Source organism: Portunus trituberculatus, chromosome 49 (assembly GCF_017591435.1).
Source record: "Portunus trituberculatus isolate SZX2019 chromosome 49, ASM1759143v1, whole genome shotgun sequence".
NCBI classification, from domain to species: Eukaryota; Metazoa; Arthropoda; class Malacostraca; order Decapoda; family Portunidae; genus Portunus; species Portunus trituberculatus.
In genome coordinates, this window is record NC_059303.1 from 7,660,360 (window position 1) to 7,667,859 (window position 7,500).

At 39.1% G+C, this 7,500-nt stretch overlaps 1 protein-coding gene across 2 annotated transcripts in view; it reads left to right on the plus strand.

The window, feature by feature from the left end:
- The window catches only part of LOC123499317, a 105,005-nt gene that overhangs the window by 1,599 nt on the left and 95,906 nt on the right, over nt 1-7,500 (plus strand). The window lies entirely within an intron of this gene.

The window sequence follows — 7,500 nt, forward strand, 5'->3', positions numbered from 1 at the left end:
TGTCTCTCTCTCTCTCTCTCTCTCTCTCTCTCTCTCTCTCTCTCTCTCTCTCTCTCTCTCTCTCTCTCTCATTCCCATCCTACAAGTAATTAATATCACACATTTTCATTTCCACTCATCTTTTTCTGTCTCCTTGCATTATTACTTCCAGGTAATTATTAAGTCATTACCACTCTCACCTGCCTCCTCTCTTTCTCCTTTTCTCTCTCTTTACTCTCTCTTTACTCTCCACTGGCAACGTTCTTCCTCCGTTGTTGTTGTTTCTTAAATTGTCTTTGGTACTATCTCTAATTGTCATCTTGTTTTCTTTTCTTACTATTATTTGCTAAAGTTTCCCTCCTTCCTGCGTCTCTCTCTCTCTCTCTCTCTCTCTCTCTCTGAGTTAGTTACGTATATTTTTGTTTATTTATTAACTTATTCATTTATTTTTTTTTCATGGGGCCGGAAAATAATTGTATTCTTGTTATGCTTCCTGGTTTCAGTTTTAAAGGTTGAGTACGTGCATGTGTGTGTGTGGGGGGTGCGCGTCTCTCTCTCTCTCTCTCTCTCTCTCTCTGGGCAGATATTTACAAAGTTTTTAATTGCGACGATAATGTATGGATGAGAGAGAGAGAGAGAGAGAGAGAGAGAGAGAGAGAGAGAGAGAGAGCACCATCGTTTCAGACCATAATCACTCTCACCTCACACTTACTCACTCACTCACTCACTCACTCACTCACTCACTCACTCACTCACTCACACAAATAACAAACTCACTCTTTAGACATCACAAAATCCCTCCCTTTATGTCACCAGCTGGACTGTGACGTCACGAGCCACTCAGCCAATGGGAGAGAAGAACAGCAGGGGACTTTTAACTAATAGGAAACCAAGCCTCGATACTCTTAAGCAATAGAAAACGAGATGTATATTTTTTAAGCCAATGAGGAGCGAGCAGGGAATGTTTTTAGCTAATAGGGAAGAAGTATGTGGTGTTTGTGATGTTCTGGTGATGTTTTGGTGTTTTCTTTGTCTTTTATTTATCATTCAGACGACTCTTCCCATCCTTTCGTTTTCTTCCTCTTGTGTCTCATTTTCTCTCATTCTCTTTTCTATTTACATTCCACTCTTCTCATTCGTTTCTTTTTACTTCTTTTTATCTTCTTTTAACTCTTTTCTTCTATCTCTTTCTTTACTCTCCTCTTTAGTTCTCTCCCTATTTGTTTCCCCTTTTCCTATCATTTCCTTCCACTTTCTCTGTTTCAATTAATCTTTATTCTGTTTCCTCTCGTATTTAACTTCTTCGCTTCTTCAATACTGGGACGCTTTTTATACCATGAGTTTTGGTTACGATTAGATTATTTTTGGGTGTGATTAGACGATTTTATTGACATTAGGAAGGGTCTATGGAGGTGAGAAGATTAATGGCCACAGTCTTCACTATTCTAATCACCCACATAAGTTTCTGAAGCTGTATACAATCACCATATAGTAAGAAGAATCAATATGGAAACGCGTCGTGGTACTGAAGGGGTTAAATCCATAAAAGTATTTGATCCCTTTTAATTATCATCGGTTCATCTTGACAGTTTCCTATGCTATTGTGTCGTTTTCTATTCATCTTCATTATTATCAGTATATAAGTCTTTTATTTTCCCCTAAATATTACGTTCATTTTTTTAAATTTGTGTTTCTATTTTCTACGTGGCTATTGGTTATCTAGAAAGCTGTTTTTGTTATTAGGTAGTCGTTTTTGCTCGTTATATTACTAGTGGTCGTTTAAAGGTCATAATATGATTGACTGGTCGTTACTGAAGCTCGTGATGTCGTTAAGTGGTCGTTCTAGAGGTCGTGGTGTGATTTGGTGGTCATTTTTTTATTACATTCCTATTTGTGTTGTACTAGAAGGTCGTAGTGTGAGCTATAGTCGTAGAAAAAAACACGTATATTGATTAGTGGTCGTAGTTGTATTTCTGGTGGTTTTAGGGTCGTAATGTGGTTGTAATTTGTGGTCGTACTAGAAGGTCGTAGTGTGAGCTATAGTCGTAGGAAAAACACGTATATTGATTAGTGGTCGTAGCTGTATTTCTGGTGGTTCTAGGGTCGTAATGTCATCAGTGGTCGTCTCTGGGCCGTCTTTTGGTGGTTGTTCGTTGTGGGAAGTCGAAGTTTTACCCGTGGTCGTTGTAAAAAAGGTCGTGGTATCATTGGTAGTCGTGATGTGGTCGTGTTTATTCATTCAAGTGACTCTGGACAATGCACATCTTTATTTTCATCTTTCTTTGTTCTCTCTCTCTCTCTCTCTCTCTCTCTCTCTCTCTCTCTCTCTCTCTCTCTCTCTCTCTCTCTCTCTCTCTCTCCCCCTTTTGTGATTGTGAAAGAAAAAAACGACGAGACAAAAGAATATAAGGAAATAATGAAGAGAGAGAGAGAGAGAGAGAGAGAGAGAGAGGGAGAGAGGAATGTAGCCGGTAACTTACAAAGGACAGGAAGCAAGAGAATAAAATGAACAAATAAACAAACAAAGGAACAAGGGGAAAAAATAAGAAAAAATGCGTAGTTCATAAGTTCATATTTATTTATTTCTCTTCTTTCTTTCTTTCTTTCTTTCTTTCTCTTTTTTTTCTCTCTCTCTCTCTTTCTTTGTTACGTTTCTCTAATATTTATCTTTTCTTTTACCTTTTCCTTATTTTATTCAAGGTTTTTATTTTTGTTTTCATTATCTCTCTCTCTCTCTCTCTCTCTCTCTCTCTCTCTCTCTCTCTCTCTCTCTCTCTCTCTCTCTCTCTCTCTCTCTATCTCTCTTTGTCTTCTCTCTCTCTCTCTCTCTCTCTCTCTCTCTCTCTCTCTCTCTCTCTCTCTCTCTCTCTCTCTCTCTCTCTCTCTCTCTCTCTCTCTCTCTCTCTCTCTTTCTTCTTGCTAACTTTCACCTTTTTTTCTTTTTCTTTTTTTCTCATCCTACCACAATTTTGTTTCTCATCCTATCTCTTTCGCCTACTTTTCTTGCCTTTCACACTTTCTCTTTTCCATTTCTTTGACTTTTCTCTCCCTTTACTATCTCATTTTCCTTCTCTCTCTCTCTCTCTCTCTCTCTCTCTCTCTCTCTCTCTCTCTCTCTCTCTCTCTCTCTCTCTCTCTCTCTCTCTCTCTCTCTCTCTCTCCTTTTTCTCTTCACTATCCTCATTTTACCTTTCTTGTTGAGACTATCTTCGAAAACTACTCTTTTAACTATGATAGGAGGGAGGTACGATAGTCAAAATTGGAGGGAAGGTGGAGGAGTGATGGAGGAAGGTTCATGTAGATGGAGGAAAGATGGAGGTACTTTCTGGAGGGAGATATGGAGGAAAAAGTTTGAGGAGGTGGAGAGAAAAAAATGAAAAAAATAAATTATCTATCTTTAATTTCTCAGTTTTCTTTGTCTTTTTCTTTCTCCTTTTGTATTTCTTTTAATTTTCTTCCTTTTGCTCTCATTTTTCTTTTCTCTCTATCTCTTCCTTCTTTTTTCCTGATTGTTTCATTTTTACTCAGTTCTTCTTCGTCTTTCTCTTTCTCCTTTCCATCTCCTATTATCTCATTTACCTTTTTCTCTCTATCTCTCTCTCTCTCTCTCTCTCTCTCTCTCCATTTTCTCTTTACTCTCTTCCTTTTACCCTGTTTATTACCTTATCTCCTTTTTTTCCTTCTTGTTTTAGTCTAATTTTTCTTCGTCCTTTTTTCCTTCTCTTTTCCATTTCTTTTCTTTTTCTTTTCCTTTATGATATTTTCCTTTCCTTTCTGTCTCTCTCTCTCTCCTTTTCTCTTTCTCATTTCCATTTCTTTTCCTTTTCCTTTCCTTTACTCTTTCTTTTCCTTTTCCTTCTATCTCTTTCTCCTTTTTCTTCTCTTACTCTTTTCTTTTTATTTTTATTATCTTATTTCCTTTTTTCCTTCCTTTTTTTACTCTAATTCAATTTTTATTCGTCTTTCTCTTCCTCTTTTCCATTCCTTTTACTTTTCCTCATATTTACTATCCCATTATTTCTTTTCTCTCTATCTCTTTCTCCTTTTTTCTTTCTCTCTCTCCATTTCTTCTCCTTTTCCTTTCCTTTTACTCTTCAATTTCTCTTTTCTCTCCATCTCACTCTCCGTTTCCTCTTTTACTCTCTTCTTTTTACCTTCTTTACTATCTTGTCCCCCTTTTTTTCCTTCCTTTTTTTTCCTCTAAGTTTTTTCTCGTCTTTTTTTTCCTCCAGTGGGATTCGAAGGAGTGGTTTACATGAGGCAAGCGGGGCGGGAGTGAGCCAAGAGCCATCACCTCACTAAGTAATGGTGTTCATGTCTATTTTTATAAGCAGTTATGGGGGAAAGAGACAACAACCTCCTCCTCCTCCTCCTCCTCCTCTTCTTCTTCTTCTTCTTCCTCTTCCTCCTCTTCTCCTCTAATCCACCTCCTTATCTCCCAGCTTCTCCTATATCCTCCTCTTGCTTATTTTTTCTTCTTTTTCTAGTAGTTTTTTTTTTCCTTCTCTTCTTCCTAAATCTCTTTCTTCTTTTCTTTTTTCTTCTTCCTCCTCCTCCTGTTTTCTTTATATTTTTCCTCTTTCTCTTGTTTCTTACTTTCTTCTTTTTATTGATTATCTCTTTTTTTTCCTTCTCCTCCTCCTCCTCCTTCTCTTTTTCCCTCTTCTTTTCCCTCTTCTTCTTCTTCTTCTTCTTCTTCTTCTTCTTCTTCTTCTTCTTCTTCTTCTTCTTCTTCTTCTTCTTCTTCTTCTTCTTCTTCTTCTTCTTCTTCTTCTTCTTCTTCTTCTTTTCTTCTTCTTCTTCTTCTTCTTCTTCTTCTTCTTCTTCTTCTTCCTCCTCCTCCTCCTTCTGGACATCCTCCTTTTTTAGTTCTCCTATTTCCTCTTCCTCCTGTTTTCTTTCTTTTTCCTTCTATAATCATATATTTCTCTCTTTTCCTCCTCCTCTTCTTCCTCCACCTCCTTTTCTTGTATGGCCCTCTATTTCCTCGTTTTATCCTTTTTCATTCTTCATCTTCGTTCTCCTTCACCTGTATGTTTCTCTCTTTCCTTCTCCTCTTCCTCCTCTTCCTCCTCTTCTTACTTCTATCACATGTTCTCTCATATTTCTTTTCTTTCTTAGTTTATTTCACGTCCTCTTCATATCCACTCTTCATCTTCCTCCTCTCCTCCTCCTCCTCCTCCTCCTCCTCCTCCTCCTCCTCCTCCTCCTCTTCTTCTGTCTCTTTGTGTCTTTTTTTTCCATTCTCTCTCTTCCATTTCTTTTTTTTTTTACCATTTCCATAATATTCTCCTTCTCTTCCTTCTTTCTCATTGTTTATCTCTTACTTTATTTCCTCTTAATCCTTCTTCTAGCTCTTCTCATCTTCCTTTCACTTCTTCTCCTTCTATTTCCCTTCTCTCTCTCTCTCTCTCTCTCTCTCTTTCCTCTTTTCTCTTTCTCATCTTCTCGTATCTCCATCTTCCTTTTATGTGTCTTTCCATCTCTTCCTTTCCTCCTTTTTCCTTTCTAACCTGTATCCTTCCTGCCCTCCTCTCCATCCCTCTCTCTCTCTCCATCCCTCTCTCTCTCTCTCTCCCTCCTCCCTCCCTCCCTCCTCCCTCCTTCCCTACCTGCCTCAGTCCGGAATATTAAACAGAAGGGAAAGCCTCGCTCAGTGTAGTGCAGTAAAATGAAAAAAAAAATATATATACTAAAGTTTGCCCCGTAACATGTTTATTTATATACCTGTGATCTCTCTCTCTCTCTCTCTCTCTCTCTCTCTCTCTCTCTCTCTCTCTCTCTCTCTCTCTCTCTCTCTCTCTCTCTCTCTCTCTCTCTCTCTCTCTCTCTCTCTCTCTCTCTCTCTCTCTCTCTCTCTCTCTCTCTCTCTCTCTCTCTCTCTCTCTCTCTCTCTCTCTCTCTCTCTCTCTCTGTTGTGTATATCCACATTTCATTACACACACACACACACACACACACACACACACACACACACACACACACACACACACATATACCTCGTCCTTCACCTCCTTCCTGCACCTCTGCGACCTCCTCCTCCTCCTCTTCCTCTTCCTCTTCCTTCCTCACTCCCTCCCTCCTCCTCCTACCTCTCTCCTCCTCCCTCCCTCCCTTCAGCCAAGTTTATTGCCGTAAATAACATTGTAAACTGGACTCAACTTTTCTTTTATCTGATTCTAGTCCGCCGAGGCAAGGGAGGACGCCCCCCACCTGTCCCCGTCCACCCCCCACTGTCCTCTCCTCTCCCTTCCTCCCCCCCCGTCCTCTTCCACCCACAGCCTGCCGGAAGACTTCTTTTTTCTGGATGACTGTGTGTGTGTGTGTGTGTGTGTGTGTGTGTGTGTGTGTGTGTGTGTGTGTGTGTGTGTGTGTGTGTGTGTATCATGTCATTCTAGTGTTTTTTTCTCTTTTTGTGCAATCAGTAATTAGTAAAACTGAAGTGTGGTTAATTAACGTGTTTGTGTGTGTGTGTGTGTGTGTGTGTGTGTGTGTGTGTGTGTGTGTGTGTGTGTGTGTGTGTGTGTGTGTGTGTGTGTGTGTCTGCAGGAGCCGTCCGTTGCAAAGCCAAAACAAGAACAAAGCAATACATGTTTCATTTTTATCTTTCTTTTTTTTTCAATACATTTTTTATTTTGCTCTTCATTAATTTGAAAAAAAAATAAGAAAGAAAAATATCACCTCTGGAACCCAATTTGTGTTTTGTTTTATTTTGTTGTTTCTCAAGACAATGAAAGCGCTCTCTCTCTCTCTCTCTCTCTCTCTCTCTCTCTCTCTCTCTCTCTCTCTCTCTCTCTCTCTCTCTCTCTCTCTCTCTCTCTCTCTCTCTCTCTCTTTTCTCTTCCTTTCTCTTCCTCCTCTTCACACTCTTGTCCCTTTAATTTCCTTCCTCTTGTCTCTCCTTTCCTCTCACTCCTCTCACTCACTCTCCTTTATTCCCTTTCTTTATATTTCCATCTTCCTTCATTTCCTCCATTTTCCTCCATTTTTTTTCTTCATTCTATTCTTTTTACTTATTCCATCTTCTTGTAGCTTATTTCTTCTTTTCCTTTAACTGTTTTCCTGTGAAGTAACTGTTTTTCTTCCGTCTTTAGTTCTCTCCTATTTGTTTTCGCCTTTTCTCCCTCCTTCCTTTTTCATTCTTTGCCTGTTTCAATTCATATTTACTCTGTTTCCTCTCCCTGTATTCTTCTCTCTCAACTTTCTATCTTCTTTCCTTTCCATCTTCTTTTTAACTTTTCTTCTATCTCTTTCATTACTTTCCTCTTTAGTTCTCTGCCTATTTTGTTCTCCTCTTTTCCTCCCTCATTTTCTTTTCACTCTTTGCTTGTTTCAATCCATCTTGACTGTTCCCTCTTCTTTTATTTTCTTTTTCAACTTTTTTTATCTCTTTTCCTTTCACCATATCTCACTCAGTTCCTCTCTCCCTCTCACTTTCCCCTTATCTCTCTCTCTCTCTCCTGTCTCTCTCTCTTTTCTCTCTCTCCTCCTCTCTCCCCCCCCTCACAGTAGCAGTAACAG